The sequence below is a fragment of the Toxotes jaculatrix genome, chromosome 13, assembly GCF_017976425.1.
Source record: "Toxotes jaculatrix isolate fToxJac2 chromosome 13, fToxJac2.pri, whole genome shotgun sequence".
Classification (NCBI taxonomy): Eukaryota; Metazoa; Chordata; class Actinopteri; family Toxotidae; genus Toxotes; species Toxotes jaculatrix.
Genome location: NC_054406.1, coordinates 18,227,394 through 18,235,652, shown reverse-complemented (window position 1 = coordinate 18,235,652; position 8,259 = coordinate 18,227,394). Strand labels below are relative to the sequence as shown.

General features: G+C 42.0%; 1 protein-coding gene across 2 annotated transcripts in view; it reads left to right on the top strand.

The window, feature by feature from the left end:
* The first annotated feature begins 642 nt into the window (after positions 1-642).
* Positions 643-8,259, top strand: part of LOC121191559 (CMP-N-acetylneuraminate-beta-galactosamide-alpha-2,3-sialyltransferase 1-like) — a 62,049-nt gene continuing 54,432 nt past the window's right edge. For both annotated transcript variants that reach the window (XR_005895120.1, XM_041052738.1), the window contains exon 1: positions 643-971. The gene's annotated coding sequence lies outside the window, so the exon portion shown is untranslated. The remainder of the gene's footprint in view (positions 972-8,259) is intronic.

Below are 8,259 nucleotides of genomic sequence, written 5' to 3'. Positions count from 1 at the left end.
ATCTGACCAACAGGTCTCTGCAGGCCCCAGGCTATTATGGCTGAGTGAACTTTAGCTTGAGTGAGTTCACCCAGCTTAGACTCACTGTAGTTAAGCTACCAGTCACCTCTATTATCCTATTAGTCTACAGCACTTATGGAAACAAGCTGTAGTGATCCTGTAAGCAAACGGACCAAAGACGGACCAAACCTGATCTAAATATGACTATAAACTCACACAGTCCCATTGGGGACATTATGGGAATAATATAGGGGGCATGTAGAATATTAGCTTTTATCAATCAGAGCTCCTAATCAAAGTATAATTATTCCCAGTTTGTGTTTAATAATAATAATATAAGACCGTTGCAATTACAGTAAAAGCAATGAATGTGAGATATAAAGGTGGCTATTAAACAGAGATAAATTCTTTATTACTGTATAGGAAGTTATTGTTCTTTCCTGCAGTAATAAGCTGGAGGCTAACAGCAGGACTTGGTCACGCATGCCAAAAAATCCTGATGTGCATGTGCGTGTGTGTGCGTGAGTGTGTGCGCGCGTGTGTGTGTGTGGATGCTGAGGGGCGTAGCAGTGTTGTGCCCCTCATGGTCAGCGCTCAGGAATTAAAATGCATGCCTCTCATTGCCTGGGAGCGAGTAACGGTATACGCGAGGAAACTGTTCCCGTCCTCCTCCTTCTCCTTCTCTTCCTCCTCCTTCGCAGAAAAAGAAAAAAAAACACAGAAAAGAAAAACACAAAAACGCATGGATGTGCTTGTTGCAGGAGGGGAGTGAACCTCCTCCCGGTGTTTTCATATTCAAACAGGCAGCGGTGTGAGGTTGCCAGTTTGGAGCTTGTTTTCCTCTTCAAATTGGAGCCTTCAGGCTGTGACGGGGCTGATTCGCTCGCTTTTCGCTCTCTCAGCGGAGCCGCCGCTGCCACAACCGCACGGAAATAACGGGACTTTCACTGGCAGCCCGGGCTGGACTTGAAGTGAGTACCGAAACACAACGTATGCTTTTAACTCTACAGACCCGCGCTACTATCACCTTATATTCTAATTATAGCTTTTTAATCTCAGTACCTTTAACAGAGTAGCTCACATGCGGGCTTAAAGTATTAAAGTGCTGCTGACCAGGTGTTGTACTGTAACTTTCTTCTGCAAAAAATCTGTACAGTTATTGATACTTGGATGATTAATGGAAAGCAGCTGTTGTTTTTTTTTTTTTGTCACATCTGCAGATTAATAAGAATACCCCTCAATGCTTATAATTAATCTCAGAATTCATAGCCAACGCTTTCAAGATCTCAGTATGCGCATGTTTGCGCCTGTTTCTCTTCATCTTTGAATGTTTTCAGTCGGCCACCAGCCTGTACTGTGGTGCCATGTTGAGAAAAAGCAACTTCTCCCTTTGGAGGACTGGTTTTGATTTCTTGCCTTTAGATTCTTTGGTTGGGGGTGGTGGTGGGAGAGGGGCTGGCTAACTCGTGCACTGCTCAGCTTTCAGACTTCAAAAAGACCATATACCATCCACTATGTTCAGCTGTGGACCGAGCCTGAGCAACTGTTGAATATACAGCAGATGTGCAGAAGGCAGAGATATCTGTGTTGTACACATTTTACAGTAAGCCTCTGATGTCCTGGAAGCAGCATCATTAAGTAAAACAACAATTTCCTGTGACAGAAGTCGTTTTTATTTGTTGTAAACATTAATCACTCTGTGTTTTATTGTCGGCTTAATATCCCAGCACGAGTAAACACCGGGTTTACGGGTTATGAGTTTTGTAATGATCCCCTCTGTTGTGTACTTTGTATTGGATGTCACCTCTTTGCTAATGAAGGTGTCTGCAGCGCGCTGGTCAATTTTCCACTGAATCCTCTCTTCTCCATTATAAATAATAAGCAAGTAGAATACATTAGCTCCGTCAGTTCCTCATCACGTCTCCAATCAAATTGGATGGCGTGACCTTGGGGGACTGCGCTGCAGTATTTAGAGAGGAGGGTGGCAGAGATGGAGATGGGGTGCTTTGGTGGCGTCCATTATCAAGGAACCCAATTACATCTGGAAATTGTAGTTACCACAAGCAATTGCCATTTGTTACACTACACAATCACGGAGGAGCTATTTTGAGAGAAATATGTGTCATTCTGATAATGTGCACTTCAGTTTGTCTTCAGTGCAGGGTTTCTCATCTGTATGTACTTTGTAATTTTAAAAGATCTGTGTGATTCCTCTGAACGGAAGTCCTTTGTGGGATCTTTTTTAACAATGCAGAATGGAAGCAGCAATGAGTCACAGTGAAACATGGCAACTCTCAGCAGCTGCCAGCCAGATGAAGACATGCTGCAAGGAAAAGTCTGATGAAACTGCAGTCGCAGTTGTGCTGCTGTTTCCACTTCAAAGGACGCCACGCTGAACAAGAAACGCATGGCGTTCCACAAGGGCGACTAACATCTCATTCAAAGTTTGTGCAAGTTTCTCTAACGATCCAGCTTCCAGTTTTAAGATCTATCCTGCGAGGTATTTCCTCTGGTCTTTAGGTCTTCGTGGCACGAAAGGCTGAGTTAAGTCAGTGCAGGCTTTGCCGTAATCAGTTATTCAGCTCTGGCATTCAGACTCCAGACAGAGGAATCCCCGTGGCTCACCACAGCCCCAATCAGACCCTTTAAGTGCACGGCTTTACAACAGGGTCTGCGACCAAGACTGCAGCAACAACAGCAGAACTGTTTCTAGTCCCTCGGGTGGTGGTCTGCATGTGTCTATAGCATGTACAAGTATATTTCACTAATAGTTAGTGTCTTTTGTTCCGGCCTCTCGGGTCGGTCACACACTGTCTTCCTCCTTCACAGTATTCCCCTTGGGCTTCTCCGTGGCTTTTTGATTTGCCCTCTGTTTCCATTTAACAGTCCTGGCTATTTTCCAAGAAACACCTCAGCACCATTCTTTTTTTTTTCCATCCAAGCTTGAGCAGACTTCTTATACTCTGGACACACTCTGAGAATACATGGCATTTACTGTATGTGAGCATTTACTAAATAACATCTTGCTTTATTTTGCTTGCATTTGCGCCCCCCCCCCCCCCCCCCCCCCACACACACACTTGGGAGGTTATCGCAGATGATTACAAAATGACAACTTAAACACGGCTGCCTCCTGTGATTGCTGTCGTAATCTTTTCCCAGTGCAATCAGCGACGTCGAGACTACACATCACTCCTGCAATTAGGCTTGTCAAATTACTGCGCGGCTTTTATCTGCAACTGCGTGTTTGATAATGCTTATTGGCAGGTGCCTTTGGAGGAAGCAGAGAAAGGGAATCCACAGCTGGTGCATTTGAGGAGGGATGGATGCATTATGTAAAGCCATACTGTACTGTGCAGCAGATGCTTCTTCCATACATCTCCATATCACGGCGTCCTTAGGAGTTTTTCTCGTTTCTTTATCCAGTGTGATGGACACGGGCGGTGTCCTTGACTTTCACCATTTTGTCGTCAAAACAAAATCAAATTGTGCCCTGCACCCCCGCCCCCTTTGCTATCCTAATCGTTTTCTGGTACAATCGGTTAGGTAAGTGTGCGTCACTCCTGCAGTGTCATCATCAATGTAAAGCATCTTCTGTACCATGTATTCTCCTTACAGCCATGTTGACAGGCCTGCGGCATCTTCGACCTTGTCGGGAAAGCTGCCTTCATTCTTTACTCAAATAGACTCTCCTATACAATATGTATGCAGTTCATACACTCTCATTCTACAAGGCTTTGTGCAGGATTACTGTTACTTCCTGCATGTCTTTTTTTAGATGCTGCGAATGTCTTCAGCAGGGTATTATTTGGCAGCTGAAAAGGAAAAAAGGATTTTGTCAGTGGGCTTGACATGCATCCTATCTGTGGGTTTATTTGAAGGAAAGGCTAATTGTTATGCCTCGGAGGTCCATTGTTAATTAGAAGTTATCTCGGGCAGCTCTCACATGGTCAACGCTCTAATTGGCAGTCAAAGCTGTGTACCACCTGGCCTAGCCTTTAACTCACCAGGTGCTCCCAGCAAAACCGTCGGGCTTGGCATTATGTGGCTATGGCCTCTTAAAAGAAGACAGGCAGCAAGAGGGAGAGCAAGAGAGAAAGAGGGAGAGAGAGAGAGAGAGAGAGAGAGAGAGAGAGGCTGGAAAGGAGAGGACAAGACACTGAAGTGTGTGCGACATGCTGGCCAACTTTGCTAAAATGGTGGTACAGCAAAAAAAAAAAAAAAAACAGCAGTAAAAGGCTATTTCATGCTACGTAGCTAAACAAGCCTTTTGAAGCCGGCATGAAAAAAGGGTTCGGAGAAATTAGTGTAATCTTTTGATACACACATCGTTGTACATCACACCTCTCTGGTTCATTTTTCTGAGACCGCGGGGGATGTGGGGTGGCAGTACAACACTCATGAAGAGCCCATGCAGGGTTGTTTACCTGTATTTTCTGGGAAAAATAAGTTTAGCCTGTGAATATGAACAATAGCTGGCACTGGAAAGATATTTAGTGAGGGGTTTTTTTTCAGCGTCTGTGTATACAGGGTAAATTAGGGATGGTGGAACAATCAGGTGATTAAGTCTTTTTTGCCATTCATGAGAAGGATGAATGTTAAAATCGGTTCAAGTTAAAGATTTTCACCCTAAAACAGAATCCACATTAAGTCTTTTGTTCTGTGCACTTATAACACTGAGCTGGGAACTGTGGTGAAAAGGCTTATTTAAGGCTGATTTAATCAAGAGCTAGTGCAGCTGCTTTTCACAATGAACTGGAAACTCACACCAGAAACTCACAGGGTAACATGAATAGTGTGAGATTGTTCCACATGTGTATGATTGAGACTCATGTTGTGTCTCCACTGTGGGAGAAAATTCACCGGTGACCTTCCTAAGTCTTGACTAACTGATCCAGAAGCATGGGAATCATAATGTTTTGTCCTACACAAACAAACCTCAGATAAAATGTGCCTTGTGCTCGTGAGGACAAAGGACCTTTGTCTTTTCTCTCCACAAAGTCGAAAGATTTGTTTTGTCCTGCCGCTCCTGCATCTAAAGTTCACACAAATTCCCGCGTGTGCCGTCCCATTGTTCTCCAATCACAATGGGAATCTGAAATGTAAAGCGGATTGCAGCAGTGTACTATATCTTGATGTGTAGAGCAGAGAGTGCTTCTCTAAAAATGCTTTGTAACTGTGTGTTGTGTTAGCAGCCCAAGGCAGAATGTGTTAATGTAGTAGAGCAGAGCAGAGGATGATCTGGATCTGTGTGATTTGTTGTTGCCATTTATTTTTCCAGGAACTGTTGTGTTTAGGCCGCGAGCTTTGGCAGCATGTGTTTCCTCACTTCAACCTGCATGTATGTTACTGTATATACTACTACTGTATATACCATGTACTGCATACACACATTGAGACACACAGTTCATTAGCCAGGAGAAAATACATTTTTATACATATACAGTATTTTTATCAGTAAGTCAGCAGCAGCCACAATAATAAATATTAACGAATTTGCAAACATCAATTAAACAATATATATAAAATAATAGACCGGCCAAAAAGTATAACAGAAATAGTGGATCACTGGCTTATACGGACTAATCATAATAAACAGGCCTATCACTGCTATAATTACTGACAGTAGAATCATTACTTCCCCTAATGCTCCACTGCTACCATCGTTAATAACGGTTCATTAATTAAACATACTATGGAAAACAGCAGCTCTATTCTGTGAGAAGGACTTCTCCTTGACTGGACCCACAGTTACTGAGTGTAGCTTAATTTTGCTCTGGAGGTCATTCCAGGAATAATGAGAGGGAGAAATGTAAATACTCCTCTTTGCTTAACTGCCAGAGCACTTAGAATACCTAAGACAAGCCAAATTTGAGATTTAGCCTGATAATGAGCTGCTTATTTTAATATAAACCAGACCAGTGGAGAGAAAATGAGACTTGTAAAAAAAAAAAAAGAAAATGCTGTGGAAAAAAAATATTTTTTGCAAGTGTTGTATTGATGAATGCAGGTTTCAACTGTGCATTTTTTTTCAGTAGTTTTGGGAGACACTGCAAGGATAAGACATTTTAATTTAATTAAAGTAATACGTTTTAGTAATACATTTCCTGAACCACTTACTTGCATTAAGCGAGATAAGGATATGTCTGTGTATTAAAAGAGCACTCAACTGATTTAGCATTTCATTCCTTTAACACTGTCTGGGAGGCCTGTGGCTCAGGTGGTAGAGCAGGTTGGCTGCTGATCTCTGGGTCTGCGGTTCAGTCCCTAGCTGCCAAAAGACAACAACAACTCCTGTAACTCTGTGTGACTCACGATGGATAGTCAAAAAAAAGAGAGATTTTTTCTATGTGTAGTATCTACTATCCAAGACCAATAAACAAAATTTAATGTGTACAATACAAATAAACAGGAATATAGCAACAATTTGTGGGTTTAAAAAATGGGTATTTATTGTGCGTTTGCCCGTACAGAGACCAAAACCAAAAACCTTGCTCACTGGCTGTACCGCACAGAGGTGCAGAGTGGATGGATAAACTACTGTTCATTGAGAAGAAGCTAAAAACCATTACTTACCTTTAGTTTTCCCTCTTACATTTGTATTAATTAGATTAGATTAAACAGATTAAACAAAATTTTAGAAAGAGCCCTGCTAGTTGTTCCATCAGCGAGACTGAACCAAAACAACAAGCTCAAAGACACTAAAATGTTCTACAGCATTAAAGCTGAGAACTGAGGGGGAAATCCAGAGCTGGGTAATAATCTTCTGTGGATTCTTCACCACCCAGCGACCCCTTTGATATATATGTAGTCATGTGATCCGTTGTTAATATGAAAATATCGATTATAGCTGCCTTCCTGCACAGACATAAGATTGATATTGATTTTCTCATTTGACTCTTGGAAAGAAAGGAAAGAAGTGCATTTCCCAAAATGTTGAACTGTTCCACAAAGCTTCACCTCTACACACATCCTGTATACACATTCACACTGAGGCAGTTGTTTTCAGATCGTTCATAATAATACTGAGCGTTAATCGTTTCTCCAAACTACTCAGAACTGTGTGATAACTGAATAATGTTTAATTGACTGAACAATCTTTCTGTGCACAGTCCAGTTGGGTGCTCTTCTAAAGACGAGACTAGAAACACATCAGAAGCGGTGTATGTCTTCATCAGAGCACCACACACATGCTAGTTGGCTTCTGTAATGGTCATGAATAATTACTGTCTTCAGTAATTCTGTAATCAGTATTGGAAGTGCATTTGGCTGTGTGGATATACCATGGATATCAGACGTCTACAGACTTTGTCTAATTTTCAAGTTTTTATTGCCTTGAAGGCTGAAATGAAAACCTATTAAATCAAAGTCTTTCCATTTTCGTTTGGATGGGGTGACGTAACAAGCAAACGGTAGAAGTGAGAAGCAGCTAATTTCTGAAAATGAATAAAAAATGGAAAATGAAAATCTTTTTGGTCATGCAGTGATGACACCCGTAACCTTTCTGGATAAGTTTCTACCACGTACATGTGAGTATATCTGAATCTGGGAATGGTTCCTCATTCTTCAGACTGAAAAAGATTTCTCCGCACACACACCTCGTTGGACTAATCCACAGTTTGTACAAAAGTCCAGGATAAAGATCTTCCTTTTGTCTCGGACAGTGGTTGATTTGACTGTGCACTTTGGTTTGCTATCAAGTTGAAAGATGGGATTCTTCTTTGACTTGAGCATTGTGGTTTTGTTCCAGAGGGCAGCTGATTTTTTTTTTTCCCCCCAAAAAATATCTTGTTTTTTGGAGCCATTTATCATCGTCTCTGCCCCGACCAGTCCCTCTGTCCAGCCTTGTACATGCAGCAGCAGTGCACTTAAAGAAGAATACCGCTGTCATTTAGGTTACAGTTATAGATTGGTTACCGGTGGCTGGAGTTCACTTACACCCAGTCATTTTTTTTTTTTTGAATATTTTCAGCATGTAATCTTTCATTTGTTTGCTCACACATTTTTTCAGTCGCTTTTTCCATCACTGTGTCCCTGGGCTCAGTAGGAGGCATTGAAATGTCCACAGATGACACACTGACCGAGGGTCATTCACTCAGCTTCTCCTTGCAGCACTGCTGAACTGTGTAGGGTTATTGGCGTCTGTGGCATTGTGTGTCCTTGCTTACTGTTTCTTCATTTTTCATTGTGTTTAAAAGACAACGCCAACCCAACAGAGGCTCCATGGAAGAATCCATGGGATGAACGATTAACTGCATT